This window comes from Macaca thibetana, chromosome 4 (assembly GCF_024542745.1).
Source record: "Macaca thibetana thibetana isolate TM-01 chromosome 4, ASM2454274v1, whole genome shotgun sequence".
In the NCBI taxonomy this organism is placed as follows: Eukaryota; Metazoa; Chordata; class Mammalia; order Primates; family Cercopithecidae; genus Macaca; species Macaca thibetana.
The window spans coordinates 119239275-119256244 of NC_065581.1; the positions used below are offsets into that span (position 1 = coordinate 119239275).

Genomic DNA, 16970 nt, shown 5'->3' on the forward strand with positions numbered 1-16970 from the left:
AGTTTTATTCCATTGTGGTCAGTGAAGATGCTTTATGCTATTTTAATTTTTTGAAATGTTTTAAGACTTGTTTTGTGATCAAACATATGGTCTATTCTTGAGAATGATCCATGTGTGCTGAGGAAAAGAATGTGTATTCTTAAGCTCTCAGATGAAATGTTCTGTAAATACTTTAGATCCATTTAGTCTATAGTACACATTAAGTCTGTTTTTGCTGTTGTTGTTGTTGTTGTTGTCATTGTTCTTGATTTTTCTGCCTCAAAGATGTCTAGTGCTGAAAGTGGGATGTTGAAGTCTCCGGCTAATATTGTATTGTATTGGGGCCTATCTCTCTCTTTAGCTCTAATAATATTTCCTTTATATACCTGGGTGCTACCCTGTTGGGTGCATATATATTTAAAATTGTTATATCCTCTTGCTGACTTGACCTTTATCTTATGTAGTGAACTTCTTTGTCCTTTCTTGTAGTTTTTGTCTTGAAATCTATTCTGTCTCATATGAGTATACCAAATTCTGCTGTTTTTTGGGTTCAGTTGGCATGGGATATCTTTTTCCATCCCTTTATTTTCAGTCTATGTGTTTCTTTATATGTGAAGTGTGTTTCTTGTAGGCAACAGATCAATGGCTCTTGTTTTTTCATCCATTTTGCCAGTCTCTGTCTTTTGATTGAAGGGTTTACTCCATTTACATTTAATGTTATTATGGATAAGTGGGAATTTATTGCTACCATTTTGTTATTTGTTTTCTGATCTTCTTTTCTTTCTTTCATTTCTGTCTTCTTATAGTAAAGATGATTTTCTCTGGTGATATTAGTTTCTTGCTTTTGTGTGTGTGTGTGTGTGTGTGTGTGTGTGTGTGTGTATCCATTGTATGTTTTTTGGTTTGAGGTTACCATGAGGCTTTCAAATAATCTCTTATAACTCATTATTTTAACCTGATAACTACTTAACACTATTTGCATAACAAATGAACCAGAAGAAAGAAAACTAATAAATGTCACCATAACTTCATCCCCACTACTTTTTTTGAAAACTTTTTTTAATGATATTTTAAGTTCTGGGATACATGAGCAGAACGTGCAGCCTTGTTACATAGGTTTACATGTGCCATGGTGGTTTGCTGCACTGATCAACTCGTCATCTACATTAGGTATTTCTTCTAATGCTATCCCTCCCCTAGCCTCCCACTCCTCAACAGGCCCCAGTATGTAATGTCTTCCCTGTGTCCATGTGTTCTTATTGTTCAATTCCAACTTCTGAGTGAGAACATGTAGTGTTTGGTTTTCTTTTCCTGTGTTAGTTTCCTGAGTATGATGGTTTCCAGCTTCATCCATGTCCCTGCAAAGGACATGAACTCATACTTTTTTATAGCTGCATAGTATTCCATGGTGTATATGTGCCACATTTTCTTCATCCAGTCTATCATTGATGGGCATTTGGGTTAGTTTCAAGTCTCTATTGTGAACAGTTCTGCAAAAAACATACATGTGCATGTGTCTTTATAGTAGAAGGATTTATAATCCTTTGTGTATATATCCAGTAATAGGATTGCTGGGTCAAATTTTATTTCTGATTCTAGATCCTTGAGGAATTGCCACACTGTCTTCCACAATGATTGAACTAATTTACACTCCCACCAACGGTGTTAAAGCATTCCTATTTCTCCACATCCTCTCCAGCACTGGTTGTTTCCTGACTTTTTAATGAATGCCACTCTAACTGACATGAGATGGTATCTCATTGTGGTTTTGATTTGCATTTCTCTAATGACCAGTGATTATGAGATTTTTTCATATTTTGTTGGCTGCATAAATGTCTTCTTTTGAGAAGTGTCAGTTCATATCCTTCACCCACTTTTTGATGAGGTTGTTTGATTTTTCTTGTAAATTTGTTTAAGTTATTTGTAGATTCTGGATATTAGCCCTTTGTTGGATGGATACATTGCACAATTTTTCTCCCATTCTGTAGGTTGCCTGCTCAATCTGATGATAGTTTCTTTTGCTGTGCAGAAGCTCTTTAGTTTAATTAGATCCCATTTGTCAATTTTGGTTTTTGTTGCCATTGTTTTTGGTGTTTTAGTCATGAAGTCTTTGCCCATGACTATGTCCTGAATGGTATTGCCTAGATTTTCTTCTAGGGCTTTTTTATGGTTTTAGGTCTTATTTTAAGTCTTTTATTTTAATTTTTTAGTTTTAGTTTTTCTGGGATGAAGTCTCTCTCTGTCACCCAGGTTGGAGTGCAATGGCACAATCTTGGCTCACTGTCATCTCTACCCCCCCAGGTTCAAGTGTTTCTCCTGCCTCAGGCTCCTGAATAGCTCAGATTACAGGCACCACTACCATGCCTGGCCAATTTTTGTATTTTTACTAGAGATGCAGTTTCACCAGGTTGGTCAGGCTGTTCTCAAACTCCTGACCTTGGATGATTCACCCAATTTGGCCTCCCAAAGTGCTGAGATTACAGGCACGAGACACCACGCCAGGCCCATACCCACTACTTTTTAACTTTTTATTGTTTCTGTTTATATCATATTGTACTGACTATATCTTAAAAAGTTGTAGCTATGATTTTTTATTGGTTCACCATTTAGTCTTTCTACTTTGGATAAGAGTAATTTACACATTGCAGTTACAGTGTTATAATATTCTGTGTACTTACTACTACCAGTAAGTTTTGTACCTTCAGATCATTATTTATTGCCCATTAATGTCCTTTTCTTTCTAATTGAAGTACTACCTTTAACATTTCTTGTAGGACAGTTCTGGTATTGAGAAAATCCTTCAACTTTTGTTTGTCTGGGAAAAACTTTATTTCTTCTTCATGTTTGAAGAATATTTTCACCAGTTATATTATTCTATGGTAAAAGTTATTTTCCTTCAGCATTTTCAATATGCCATGCGACTTTCATCTGTCCTGTAATGTTTCCACTGATAAGTCTGCTGCCAGATGTACTGGAGCTCCATTATGTATTATTTGTTTATTTTCTCATGTTGCTTTTAGAATTCTTTATCCTTAACTTTCAGGAGTTTTGACTGTTAAATGCCTTGAGGTAGTTATCTTTGGATTAAATCTACATCATGTTCTATAACCTTCTTGTACTTGGGTATTGATATTTTTCTTTCAGTTTGGAAAGTTCTCTGTTATTATCCCTTTGAGTAAACTTTCTCTCTTTTTCTCTGTTCCCTCTATATGGTCAATAACTCTTAGATTTGGCCTTCTGAGGCTATTTTCTAGATTGTGTAGGCATGCTTCATTGTTTTTATTCTTTTTTCCTTTTGTCTTCTCTGTGTATTTTCAAATACCCTGTCTTCATGCTCACTATTTTTTTCTTCTACTTGTTTGATTCTGCTACTAAAGTACTCTGAGGTATTCTTCAGTATGCCAATTGCATTTTTCAGTTCCAGAATTTCTGCTTGATTTTTTTTCATTACTTCAATCTCTTTGTTAAATTTATCCAATAGAATTTTGAATTCCTTCTCTGAATTATCTTGAATGTTTTTGAATTTCCTCGATGCAGTTACTTTGAATTCTCTATTTAAAAGGTGACATATCTCTGTTTCTCCAGGATTTTTCCCTGGTGCCTTATTTGGTTCATTCATTTGGTTGAGTCACAATTTCCTGGATGGTGTTGATGCTACTAGATGTTCTTCAGTGTCTGGGATTTGAAGAGTTAGGTATTTATTGTAGTTTTCACTATCTGGTCTTATTTGTAACTGTACTTTTGGGAAGGCTTTTCACAAATTATTTGAAAGAACTTGAGTGTTGTGATGTAAGCAGTTTCTGCTTTAAGGAGTATCCCAAACCCAGTAACATTGTGGTTCTTTCAGACTTGTAGAGTTATCACCTTGATGGTCTTGGACAAGATTAGATAGAGGTCTAGCTCATATTCTATTGTATTGTGGCTGAGTTGGCATTCAAAACACATGATACAGTTCTTCCCACTCTTCTTTCCCCTTTGCAAAGGCAGAGGAGCCCCATCCCATAACCATCACCACCCTAGGCCATAAGGAGTACTGCCAGATTTCCTCTGATGTTCCCTTGAGGCCTACGATCTCTTAAGGTAGCTTGTCATGAATACTCCCTGGCCCAGAACTCACCCTTCAGTGCAGTGGTCTCCCCTCTGGCTTAGGGAAGCTCCAGAACTGCTGTCTGAGAGTCAAGTCCTGGAGTCAGGGACCCCATGAGCTTGCTTGGTACTCTACCCCCCTGTGATTATGATGGTACCTAAGGTGCAAGACAAAGTCCCCTTTGCTTTTCCCTCTGCTTGTCTCAGAGACAAGGAGTTTTGCCCCATAGCCACCACAGCTGATAATCTGCTGAGTCTCACCTGAAGCCAGCAAGTCTCAGAAGCTCACCAAGGCCCTCAATGTAGCAACCAGGGATCACTGCTGGTTACTCAGGGCCCAGGGGCCCTTCAGTTAGTAAGTGATGAATGCTGGCAGGACTGGGTCTTTTCCTTCAAAGAAGCAGGTTCCCTTCTGGCCCAAGGTATGTCTAGAAATGTCATCTGTGAGCTAGCACCTGAAATGGGGGCCTCATGATTCTGATTGATGCCCTATCCTGTTGTAGTTGAGCTGGTATCTAAGATGCAAGACGAAGTCCTCCCCAACCTTCCCTCTCCTCTCCTCTAGCAGAAAGAAGGCGTCTCATAAAGCACCCAACTGAGCTGTGCCTGTAGTTAGGGGAGGCATGATGCCAGCACTGCCAGCACTCCTGTAGCCACCCCAGCTGGTGTCTCAGTAGGTCACATGCCTCCCCAGTCCACTGTCCTTGGGACTAGTTCAGCCTTAAGACTTACCTATGAGTTGCAGTCCTTTTGGCTTCGACAGACTTTCAAGTTTTCTTAGAAAGAGAACATTGTGGTCCTAGGTGGTGAGGTTTGTGGGCACTCAAGTTTGGACTGCTGAAATAAATGATTTTCTGCTGACTAGGGCTGATTTAAATTATCCCTCTATAAGTGGTCACTTTGTCTGGTTTCCTTGTCCAGTTCAGTGCCTCAGAATTGCTCTATTCTCCGCCAATGCCCATAGAGGCTCTTCACACCATGCTGCAGCTGCCTGAAGTGAGGAAGGAGTGGTCTTGGTAATTCAGAACTCTCTTTTTTGTCTCTTCAGTGACTCTCTCTGGGATATGAAGTGAAAGTCAGTCAGGTACTATGCATGCTCAGCTGACTTTTCATTCTCATGACTGGGTTTTTCCTATGTAGATAGTTGTTAATTTGGTGTCCTTGTGAGGGATACAGGGATGGGGATGATAGGTGGAGCTTTCTATTCCACCATCATGCTCCACCTCTCAACTGAGGCCAGTGATTTTGAAAATGCATAAAATGAACTAATTCCATAAATAATATTATTTACCAGAACTGACTCAAGAAACAGTGCCTAAATCCTCCTGCAATCATTAAATATATTGATATAAATCAATAGATTAAAAAATTTTCAACAAAGAAAACAATAGGCCTTGGCAGTTTTGCAGCTGAGTTACCTTACCATTTAACATTATGATTACGTGCTCTGTCTATGAGGTCAATGACTTTGATAACAAATGAGACTCTTGTGTTTCTGCCATTGCCACAAAATGAACAATTACCAGCTAGCCTGCTACTTCAGGGAGGATGAGAGTGATATGGAGCAGACCACATCCTACCTATAACTTGGAGTCAATACATGTGGTCCCAGCCTAGAACAGCTAACTACAGTCTACCAACAGAAGTATGAATGAGTAGAAATAATTATTGCTTTAAGACATTGAGTTTGGGGTGGTTTATTATATAGTATTATTTTATCAATAGCTAATATTCACTGTAGATAAAGCATTTAATGAAATTCAACAACTACTCATGCTAGACTATTAGTAAATTAGGACTAAAAGAGAAATTCCTTTTGTGCATAAAGTGTATCTTCCAATAAATCCATAGTAAGCATTATAAACTTATGTATTCAAAATCTTTTTGGCTAGAAATTTCGCTTCTAAGGAATGTCCTAGAGAAAATCTTACACACATGCAAGAATACATGTATAATTATTTCACTAGCATTATTCTTAATACTGCAGAAAACTAGAAACAGGCAAAAGTGTTTTTAAAATGGCAAATATAAAACTAAATTGTTGGCTATTCAATTTTAAATGGAATATTAAAAGGCAGTGCATATAAATGAACTATAATGATTTGCAACAACAAAGGTGACTCTTACCTACATAATACTAGAATGGCAAAATGTTTTGGACTACATACAGCATGAATTTATTTGTATAAATCTCAAAACATAGATATTCTTTTAAAGAAATTTTTATTTTTATTTTTATGAGCACATAATTGGTGTATCTATTTATGGGGTACATTAAAATATTTTGATACAGAAATACAATGAATGAAAATCAGATCAGGGAAAGTGGGGTAACCATCACCTCAAACATACATTATTTTATGATGTTACAAACATTCCCATATGCTCTTTTATTTTAAAATATACAATAAATTATTGTTGACCAATAGTCACTTTGCTGTTCTATCAAATATTAGATCTTATTCATTCTATTTAGCTATGTTTTTGTACCCATTAACCATCCCCATTCCCTTTTATCCCTACCACTACCCTTTTCAGCCTCTGGGAATCATAGATCTAATCTCTATCTTCATGAGTTCAATTGTTATAATGTTTAGTTCCCACAAATACATGAGACCATGCAAAGTTTCTCTTTCTGTGCCTGGCTTATTTCACGTAACATAATGATCTCTAGTTTCATCCATGCTGTTGTAAATGACAGCATCTCATTTTTCTTTATGGTTAAATAGTACTTCACTGTGTATAAATACAATATTTTCTTTATCCATTGATCTGTTGGTGAACACTTAGGTTGCTTCAAAATTGTGTCCTTTGTAGGGACATGGATGCAGCTGGAAACCATCATTCTCAGCAAACTATCACAAGAACAGAAAACCAAACACCGCATGTTCTCACTCATAGGTGGGAACTGAACAATGAGATCACTTGGACTCGGGAAGGGACACATCACACACCGGTGCCTATCACGGGGAGGGGGGAGGGGGGAGGTATTGCATTGGGAGTTATACCTGATGTAAATGACGAGTTGATGGGTGCTGACGAGTTGATGGGTGCAGCACACCAACTTGGCACAAGTATACATACGTAACAAACCTGCACATTATGCACATGTACCCTAGAACTTAAAGTATAATTAAAAAAAAAAAAACTTGGTTATTGTGTATAATGCGGCAGAAAACATGGGAGTGAACATATCTCTTCAATATATTGATTTGCTTTCTTTTGGGGATAGACATAGGAGTGGGATTACTCGATTGTGTAACCGTACTTTTAATTTTTAAAAGAACCTCCAAACTCTTCTTTATAGTAGTTGTACGAATTACATTCCCACCAAAAGTATATGAGGGTTCCCTTTTTCTCACATTTTTGCCAGCATTTGTCATTGCCGGTCTTTTGGATATAATCCATTTTAACTGGAGTGAGATGATATCTCATTGCAGATTTTATTTGCATTTTTCTGATTATCAATGATGTTGAGCACATTTTTATATGATTGTTTTCCATTTGTATATCTTTTTTTGAGAAATGTTGATATGGTTTAGCTGTGTCCCCACCCGAAATCTCATCTTAAATTGTAATCCCCACAATCCCCACATGTCAAGGGAGAGACCAGGTGGAGGTAATTGAATCATGGGGGTGGTTTCCCTCATGCTGTTTTTATGATAGCTAGTGAGTTCTCGTGAGATCTCATGATTTTATAAGTGTTTGATTGTTTCTCCTGTGTTCACTTCTCCTTCCTGCTGCCTTGTAAAGAAGGTGCCTTGACTCCCCTTTGCCTTCTACCATAATTGTAAGTTTCCTGAGGCTTCCCCAGCTATGTGAAACTGTCAATTAAACCTCTTTCCTTTATAAATTACCCAGTCTCAGTATGTTCTTTATAGAAGTATGAAAATGGACTAACACAAATGTCTATTAAGATCTTTTGCTCATTTAAAAATCAGATTATTAGCTTATTTTTCTATATAGTTGTTTGAGCCCCTTATATATTTTGGTTATTAATCTCTTGTCAGATGGATAGTTAGCAAATATTTTCTACCATTCTCTGAGTTGTTCCTTCACTTTGTTGATTGTTTCTTTTTCAATGCAGAAGCTTTTTTAACTTGATGTGATCCAATATATCCAGTTTTGTTTTAGTTTCCTGTGCTTGTGATGGGGTATTACTCAAGAAATCTTTGCCCAGTCCAAAGTTCTGGGGGAGTTTCCCCAATGTTTTATTTTAGTTGTTTCATAGTTTGAGGCCTTAGATTTAAGTCTTCAATCTTTTTTTATTTGATTTTTGTATACGGTGAGAGATAGAGGTCTAGTTTTATTCTTCTGCATACGAATCAAAACACAGATATTCTTAATTTGAATGTGGTTACTTGGTTGTTATTTTGCTATTGGGATTATATTTTATATATTTGTTATATATCCATTTGTATCTATCGATATGAGATCAAATATAATATGGAATAAAATATAATCAAAGTTTATGCCAGAATTCCATTATAATAACAACGTCAGTTGGCAGTCTAATAAAAATTTATTGAACACACTGTATTTTAGCCTTGGTGCTTTTATGAGGAACTTACAATGTACAGCGATTGAAGTCATTTGAAGTATTGCTATTTATGTGCAGTATCATATTTTTGTAATTATTTTTCAGCTACAGAAATATGACTGCCCTCTGAATAAAACAGGTGACAGGCAATTCGAAACTGTGGGACATTATGTCTTATTTATCTGTGAAAGGCTATGATATACTCAGGAAGAATATGATGGTACCTACTCTCAATATTATTATTCAAAATTTCATAAAGATAAATATAAACAGGACACAGATATTCATTGGTTACACAAGGATTAAACTACCATATATCCAAAATATATGGATTAAACTACCACATATTTTGTATAAAATGTGATTACCTACCTAGAAAACCCAAGATAAAAAAATGAAAAATCCCATTAAAAATAATAAGGCATTTGTAGACAAAATTTAACACACAATAATTTTTCCATATAGGGTAATAATCAATTAGAACATATCATGGAACAATACCCCAATCAGAATAGCAGCAGAAAAAAAAAAAAAAAAAAAAAAACCAGGGAGAATTAAACCTAACAAAAGATCTGAAAGACTATTATGAAAAGCAATATAACACTCTTGAAGTATACACAAATCAGCCTAAAGAAATGCAGAGGCATATCATGTTCCTGAAAGACAATATTTAACATTGTAAATATGTTATTTCTCCCCAAATTAATCTATAAATTTATAAAATCTTAAAAGAACTCTTTGTGAACCTTGACATGTTTAATTTAAAGTTCAATTGAAGAGAAAAATGTAATAATAGCCCAGGCTACTTTGAAAATATCAAAAAGTGGCATTTACTCAATTTCATTAAAAAATACATAGTGCAAAGCTGTATAGCAGCTAAACCTACCCTACTTAAACAGGTGTTCAGGAAGAGGCAATTTGCACAGAAAAAGAGTATAAGATCAGATCCAGCTACATAGGAAAATTTAATATGTGACAAAGGCAATGTCATATGTTACCCTGTGATGAAATTAATGGGGAACAAATAGGCTATTGAATAAATAGTAGTGGGACAATTTTTGACAGTTTGGAAATAAAATTAAGTTTTGCCCTACCTTGCAACCTCACAAAATTATTTTGAACTATACCAAACAATTATACATAAATTACAGAAACATAAAATTATATTTAGAAAATAAAGATAATATTTATTTATAATTTAGGGCTTTGAAGGGTTTTCTAAGAAAGCCCTAAATTCAGAATTCATAAAGGAGACAGTTGTCATATTTACCTATTTAAAAATTTAAAACTTTCAAACGACAAAATTACAATAAATAAAAGAAAAGTGACAGACTGGGAGAAAATATGTTACACATGTAACTGTCAAAAGATTATTTACCATAATTTATAGGGACCATATATTATGAAACAAAAAATTATACAATGAATTAAATAACTAAAAATAGCTTTAAAACATTTTAAAATGTGCTCAACTTCATTAGAAAGCAGGAAAATGTAAATGAAAAGAAAATGATATATTTTTTCTCATCACGGTAGGAAAAAATTACAAAGCTTAATAATCTCTATAGTAGGTAATGATGATGTAAAACAAGTGCTAATTAACTCTGTAGGTTTGTGCACAAGTCTATTTACACACTGCTATAAAGAATTACCCTGACACTGGGTAATTTATAAAGGAAAGAGGTTTAATTGACTCACACTTCAGCATGACTTGGGAGGCCTCAGAAAACTTATAATCATGGTGGAAGGGGAAGCAGGCATGTCTTACATCGTGGCAAGTGAGAAAGAGTGAGCAAGAGCAGGGAATACTGCCTTATAAAACCATCAGATCTCATGAGAACTCAATATTAGGAGAACAGCATGGCGGAATCTGCTCCCATAATTCAATTACCTCCCTCCCTTGATACATGGGGATTACAGGAGAAGCAGGCAAGTCTTAAATAGCAGCAGGCAAGAGAGAGAAAGAAAGAGAAAGAGGGTAAACCGCCACTCATAAAACCATCATATCTCATGAGAACTCACTATCATGAAAACAGCATGAGGGAAACAGTCGCCATGATCCAGTCACCTCCCACCAGGTCCTTCCCCTGGCAGGTAGGGCTTAAAATTTGTATTACACTTAGAGATGAGATTTGGGTGGGGACATAGCCAAACCATATCTAGTTGATTCAGCCTTTTGCAGAGAAAAATTTCAGAATCTAACAAAAATTTAACGTGCAGTCTTTCTAGTGCCAGTGATTCTACCTCTAGATGTCTTTTCTAGAGAAATAAGCCCCACTTGCCTAAAGATGCAAATGCAAGGATTTGATAGTTAATGAAACAACACTCAAACTACGCAGCCATTTGTAGTTGAATTTGTACTGTTGAATTTGTAGTATATTTGTACTGTAGAATAATGACATAGATTATATATATATATATATATATATATATATATATATACCAGTCACATATATGCCAGCATAGAAAGATCTCCAACACATATTGAAAAGTGGAAAAAGCAAATTACTGTTATTAAGTAAAGAATTATGACACTTGGTAAAAAATGTGTTTAAAAACAAAATTACATGTATGCATGTGCATACATTAACACACACATATACAAATATATGCATGTGTATATATCTTACATATTTCATGGGAGGTGATATGGGGATACTTACCAGGCAGGTGAGATATTGTGATTATGAAGGTGGTTTACCCAGATTGGGGCTTATCCATTGCACTCTGGATATTCTGACCCCTGTGACGTCCCCTAATGTGGAAAACCCAATGGCATAATTTGTGGTAGTGAGGAACTTCGTTTGCACTTTCCCTCAAAAAGAAATTAAAAAGTAAAAACAAACCAAAAAAAAAAAAAAAAAACCACACACAAAAAGAAAGAAAAGAAAAGAAGAGAAGACAAAAGCAAATTAAAAAAAGAAAGAAAGAAAAGAAAAGTTACCTGATATGAATTGCAGCCTACTTACTGTTAACCCTCATTACCTGTGAAGAGGAGAGTGAGATTCACCTAAGTGAAATTGGGCTATTTATTCTTACAATATAAGGGTTCTGTGCTTCAATATTTTTAAATAAAATGTTTATGTAACTAAAATTAAACCAATACAGATGTAAAGAATAACTAGAAGTGTGAGCAAATTAATATGGCATTTTAATATTTGGAATGAAATCTTGGTGTTGAATCAACTAGTGTAACTCAATTTGCCATACTACATACATTTATCTACTTGATTTACATTTGGAGCAAAAGCAGGAAGGAGTCATCTTTATTGAGGCTTTAAGTAAGAGTCTTCAACAAGTTTTTGGTGGTGATAGATTGATGGGTCCAGAAAACTCTTGCACTGGGATTCAGAGATGTGTTGACATAGTATACATACTTGTGTCAAATGAGAGGAAGACTGCCTTTCGGACGCACAGATTAATGGGTTCTCGCTGGATTGACTGTCATTCCCACCTCAATAAGAATTCCAACAGACATCTGTAGGAGTTATAGCTGAGTTGAATACCAAGCTGTATCTTAAGTTGTGGGCAAGATTCATTGCTTTTAATTAGTTCCTCGAGGTAGGTATGTGATAAAAAATATATATATATATATTTTGAAATGGAGTCTCTGTCTGTCTCCCAGGCTGCAGTGCAGTGGCATGATCTAGGCTCACTGCAAGCCCCGCCTCCCGGGTTCATGCCATTCTCCTGCCTCAGCCTCCCCAGTAGCTGGGACTACAGGCGCCCGCCATCACGCCCGGCTAATTTTTTGTATTTTTAATAGAAACGGGGTTTCACTGTGTTAGGCAGGATGGTCTTGATTTCCTGACCTCGTGATCCACCCGCCTTGGCCTCCCAAAGTGTTGGGATTACAGGCATGAGCCACCGCCCCCGGCCTAAAATATTCTTTATAAAAATGCTTATGAATAAGTAAGCTAGAAATACCTAATCTTTTGAGAACTGATGAAAGGATATTCCCTGTGGAAAAATATACTTATGTAATACATTTGTATACAATGCCTTTTATGTAAATTTCCCATTTGACTTCATGTAAAAAGGGAATGATATATTTGTTGCACGGGGTTGATCCTACCCACCCCACCCCACGCAACCCGCAAACAACACGCATTTCCCTGGATCTTTTTAAGTACCATACCCTGCTTGATTCAGTCTCCTTTCTTCTATCTGACATTCCTGGAAATATCCAAAGTACAAGACAGGAAATTTTGCAGCATAGTTATATTTTGTTAATAAACATAAAATTATATAAAACAATACACATTTATTGGTATTTTAATGGTAGTGAATATGTAGTCACAGTACCAAGCACTATTCTGAGAGGAAACTGAAGAAACGAGATGTTAAGGAACCTGCCCATGGACCCACAGCTGGTAAGGAGCAGAACTGGGATTCGATTCCAGCCCCTGAGTTTACGCTTTTACATACTATGATATGTGGAAGTGCCACGTCCCAATTCCTCTACACACCCATAAACCTGACGAAAGGTTTTTTGTCATGGTTGAACTTCCTGGTTGTCCTTGAAGATTTTTCCCCTTCTTAAAGTCCCTCTGAAATTATTGTCCCAGCGCCTCAAGAAACTGCTGTGCCTTCTCATTGCCTCAACCCAAATGCTTTGCTGGAAGTTAGGGAAGCCAGTTCATTTTTGCTTGCACTCACCATCTTTTCTGCTTTCTCTCCTCCAGAAAGTCACTTTTAGATGCCTCAAGAGGCCTTTTCTCTTTAGACAGTTAACAGTCTCTGGTTCCTGTGACATCGTACACAACATATGGTATTGGGTTTTCTGATTGTTGCTCAGTCATTAAACCTTACATAGATGTTATGTATGAATGCAGCCCATTCCAGAGTGGAATGGTTGCGTCTCTCCTTCAATCTCATCATCTGTGTTTCACTCACAGCTTTTCTGCGGCTTTCACAAACTGTGGCATTGCCTTTTAAAACTGCTCCCCAAATGTGAAAACCTCCCAACTGCCTGTTATTCACATGCATTCTCCAATCCTGACTGTATTGACTGTGGTGCACTCCAAGCAAAGAAAAGTCCATCACACACTTCAATCAAGTTCAAGGGACACAAGAACGGACTTATTGCCTGTGATTTTTGCTCAACTGCTCAAATTAGACAAGGACATTGCTTTGGGCTAGAAATATTGTTTAGTCTTCTAAGTATACTTAGATCCCACTGTAAAAGAAAGATCATAGTTAATACAGGTTGAGAACACAAAAAGGATTTAAATACTTAGGCTGATGAATGAGGGAACTGGTGAGAAAAGAGACCATAATTCAAAGTATTTGATTGCTAATTAGTAAGGCCAGTGAACGAGGAATAAAAATCACTAATTATCAGTTCTCCATTAATATTTCATGTTGATATGCTCCTGTTAGATATTTTATATATCAGAGCTACATGAAGTTTAGGGTTTTATTTAAGAGAATATGTCTAGATTTGAATCTTGAAAATTAAAGCTATAAAACTGATTACATTGGTGATTTGTTAAAGAGAATATTCCTTCTCTTAGTTAAAATTTTTAACTGATTTTATACTGTTTTCCCTTAGGACCCAAGTAGTGTATCCCAACATTCTAATCAAGTAAGTGGTCTAGAGTCTAAGGCAGTCTGCTCACTAACACTGATGCTCACCTGCCCACCCAGGATCCCCATCATTCCCCATTCTGCATCTTCCATTTCACACAGGAAGGAAGGAAGAAAGAGAGGAAGGGAGGCCAGGAAAGAAAGGGTAATAATTCCCTTAATCCCCAAACTTTATATTGAGGACATACTGTGCACTAACCCAGTGTGAGGTGTTTTCTTTATATATACTTGTCTTACCCACCTCCATTCAGTCTAATGCAAGTTGAAAAGCCAGCATTTTCAAACGTAAGAAACCTAAATAATTATATCTTCTTCTTATTTTATAGTTGGGAATACTGTGATCAGGAAGGTTAAGAAACTTGGAGGATCATACAGTTTGTTGGTGACAATCTCAGGGAAAATCTACAAATCTCTCTACTTCTGGCTTTTCATACAATTTCCATTGATATTTGAATAGAACTCTTGGTAAATAACATATTCAGTGTAAATCTCAGGATGTAGAAAACACAAGAAACTCTAACTCAGACACAATATAAACTCCTTTATAGCCAAAAATGGTGATAGCGAGTCCTTACCCATCTCCTCTGAGAGGAGCAGGAGGAACTAGTATTTTCTATTATGCTTAGTCCAAGCCTTTAAAAAAATTCTTAATTCTGACTATTTTTGTTACTAGAATAAATGTTAAACTTAAGATACGGAATTCTATGTTTATTTTTAGCTCAGTATTAACTACCAAACTTAATTAAAATACTAACTGGTCTGGACCTATGTTTCCTAAATTGCTAAAGGAGAGGGTTGGAAAAGATGATCATTAAAGCCTTTTTCAGCTGTTGCATGTTTTATGAATTATAGAAACCACTTCCTATCTAAATAGATTATAAAGGATGAAAAAGTTTTTTTCGAGATTATTTTTCTAAATTAATGAATCTGTGATAAGTTGGTAAAGTTGTACGTGCAGATAGGGAATAGACGTATTGTATCATATCTTATTGTATAGTACAGTATAATATAATGTAGTGTAGTATAGTATACTAAAAGAAGTCTATAGCAAAAGAGGAGACAGCAGTAAGATGATAGCCATCATTGAAAAAATAAATAGGTAAGAGCATAAATAGTTGGGGAGGATCCAGGGACATTATTATCAAATTATTTGAATATTATTTAAATAATTTCCTATTTCCGAATCTTTTATGACCTTTTTAAAAAGTCATAAATTAAGACATTTTGATATTGAGTTGATTGGAAAGTTACCACTTGAACAATTTGGATGAATAAATATGGAAGTGTAATAAACAAACAGCCGCTCTCTACATTTCTGAACTTTTTGAGCATGATTCTCAAAGCCTGAATGTAACTCTGGTTAGTGGCATCCATGCTGAGCATTGTTCTCAGGAATTGATAAAGATTCCTACCTTATCTAGATTTTTGTCTGACTCTTCTGAGCCCTCTTCTCGACTAGGCCTCAGTCTTGGCTTGCCTTTAACAAGAATCTCCCTATCCTTGATATAGCCTCTTAGTAATTTCCCATTTGCTGACCCCTTCTCTTTGCCCATTGGCTACATATCCCCAGTTATCCATACTGTATTCAGAGTTGTGTTCCGTCTGTCTCCTCTATTGCAATAGTCTTGAATAAAGCCTTCTTTACAATTTTAATAAGTGGTGAGCAAATTTTCTGTGAAATAAATAAACATAGTTGACTGCTTCCAAGACTGAAGAATGTCTGGGAAAAACGAACTTTGATGGTTTTTGCAAGAAAACTTAGTAGTCCCTTGAGTTCTCTCCAAGAAAATGTATATTTGGCACATTTTTACTAATGTGTTTAAAGCAGGAAAATTAATGCTAGTTCTTAAAGAACTATCAGTGAGGAAATTGCCTGGCAACAGCAATAGAACTGGGGAGGGAGATATCTATTACATCAGGGTTTTTTGGTTCCATATACATGTAAACATGTGCTCTGACCAGGCTGGACTGGTCAATGGATAAATTCGTCCTGTGAAATTAGATGACCACCATTTTCTATCTCCCCCAAACTCCACTTTTTCACAATGTATCTATCCTTTACTCTGACAAACCAGGGGTTCAGCTACAGGGAGACTTTTGTAACTGCCATTGTGATTTATAGGAGGCAAGACTAAATCTAATACATGATATCCTAATGACTAGAGAGATAAATTCATCACAAGAGGAAAAGCCATCTTGCTTGTTAAATCCAGCATAGGAATAGAACTACAATGGTTGTTCTCAGCCTGTGAGCACCTGGGGAGAAGAATGGCTATGTATAAGAATATATAGAGCTTTCCTTCAAGCACAGAAATACTGAGAAACAAAATAGAGTTCAGCCTCCCCAACCGAGCTCAACACAGAGGGAATGGCCATTATCCTCATTTTTCTAGAACATTTATCATTGCATGGGGAGAATTGGCTAGGATTGGCACTGAGGAATGGTGGCTGATTACCAGTAACACGTGACTAAGGATAGATGAACACATGGACATATACTTAAGTAAAACATTGAGAATTCCTTGAAATACTCTAAGAATGAGAACTCCTAAAAGGTCTGAACTTTCCACGTAGGTGAGTATAGCACTAAAACTCTCTGGATTTGAGTATTAATATTAATGATACTAATTGGATTCAGAAGCTTAGAATATTTTGAATATTTCATTTTATATGAAAGGTATTGCTGATACAAGTTACATAGATTTTATAAGTATTGTCTAATAAGTTTCTTGTTTTATTTATTTTACTCAGTATTACATTTGTATTTGAATGGATC

General features: G+C 36.0%; 1 non-coding gene across 1 annotated transcript; it reads left to right on the top strand.

The window, feature by feature from the left end:
* The first annotated feature begins 11260 nt into the window (after positions 1 to 11260).
* On the top strand, positions 11261 to 11424 carry LOC126954119 (U1 spliceosomal RNA). Its single transcript, XR_007725554.1, has one exon. It is a non-coding gene; the product is annotated as a U1 spliceosomal RNA (small nuclear RNA).
* The last annotated feature ends 5546 nt before the right edge of the window (positions 11425 to 16970 follow it).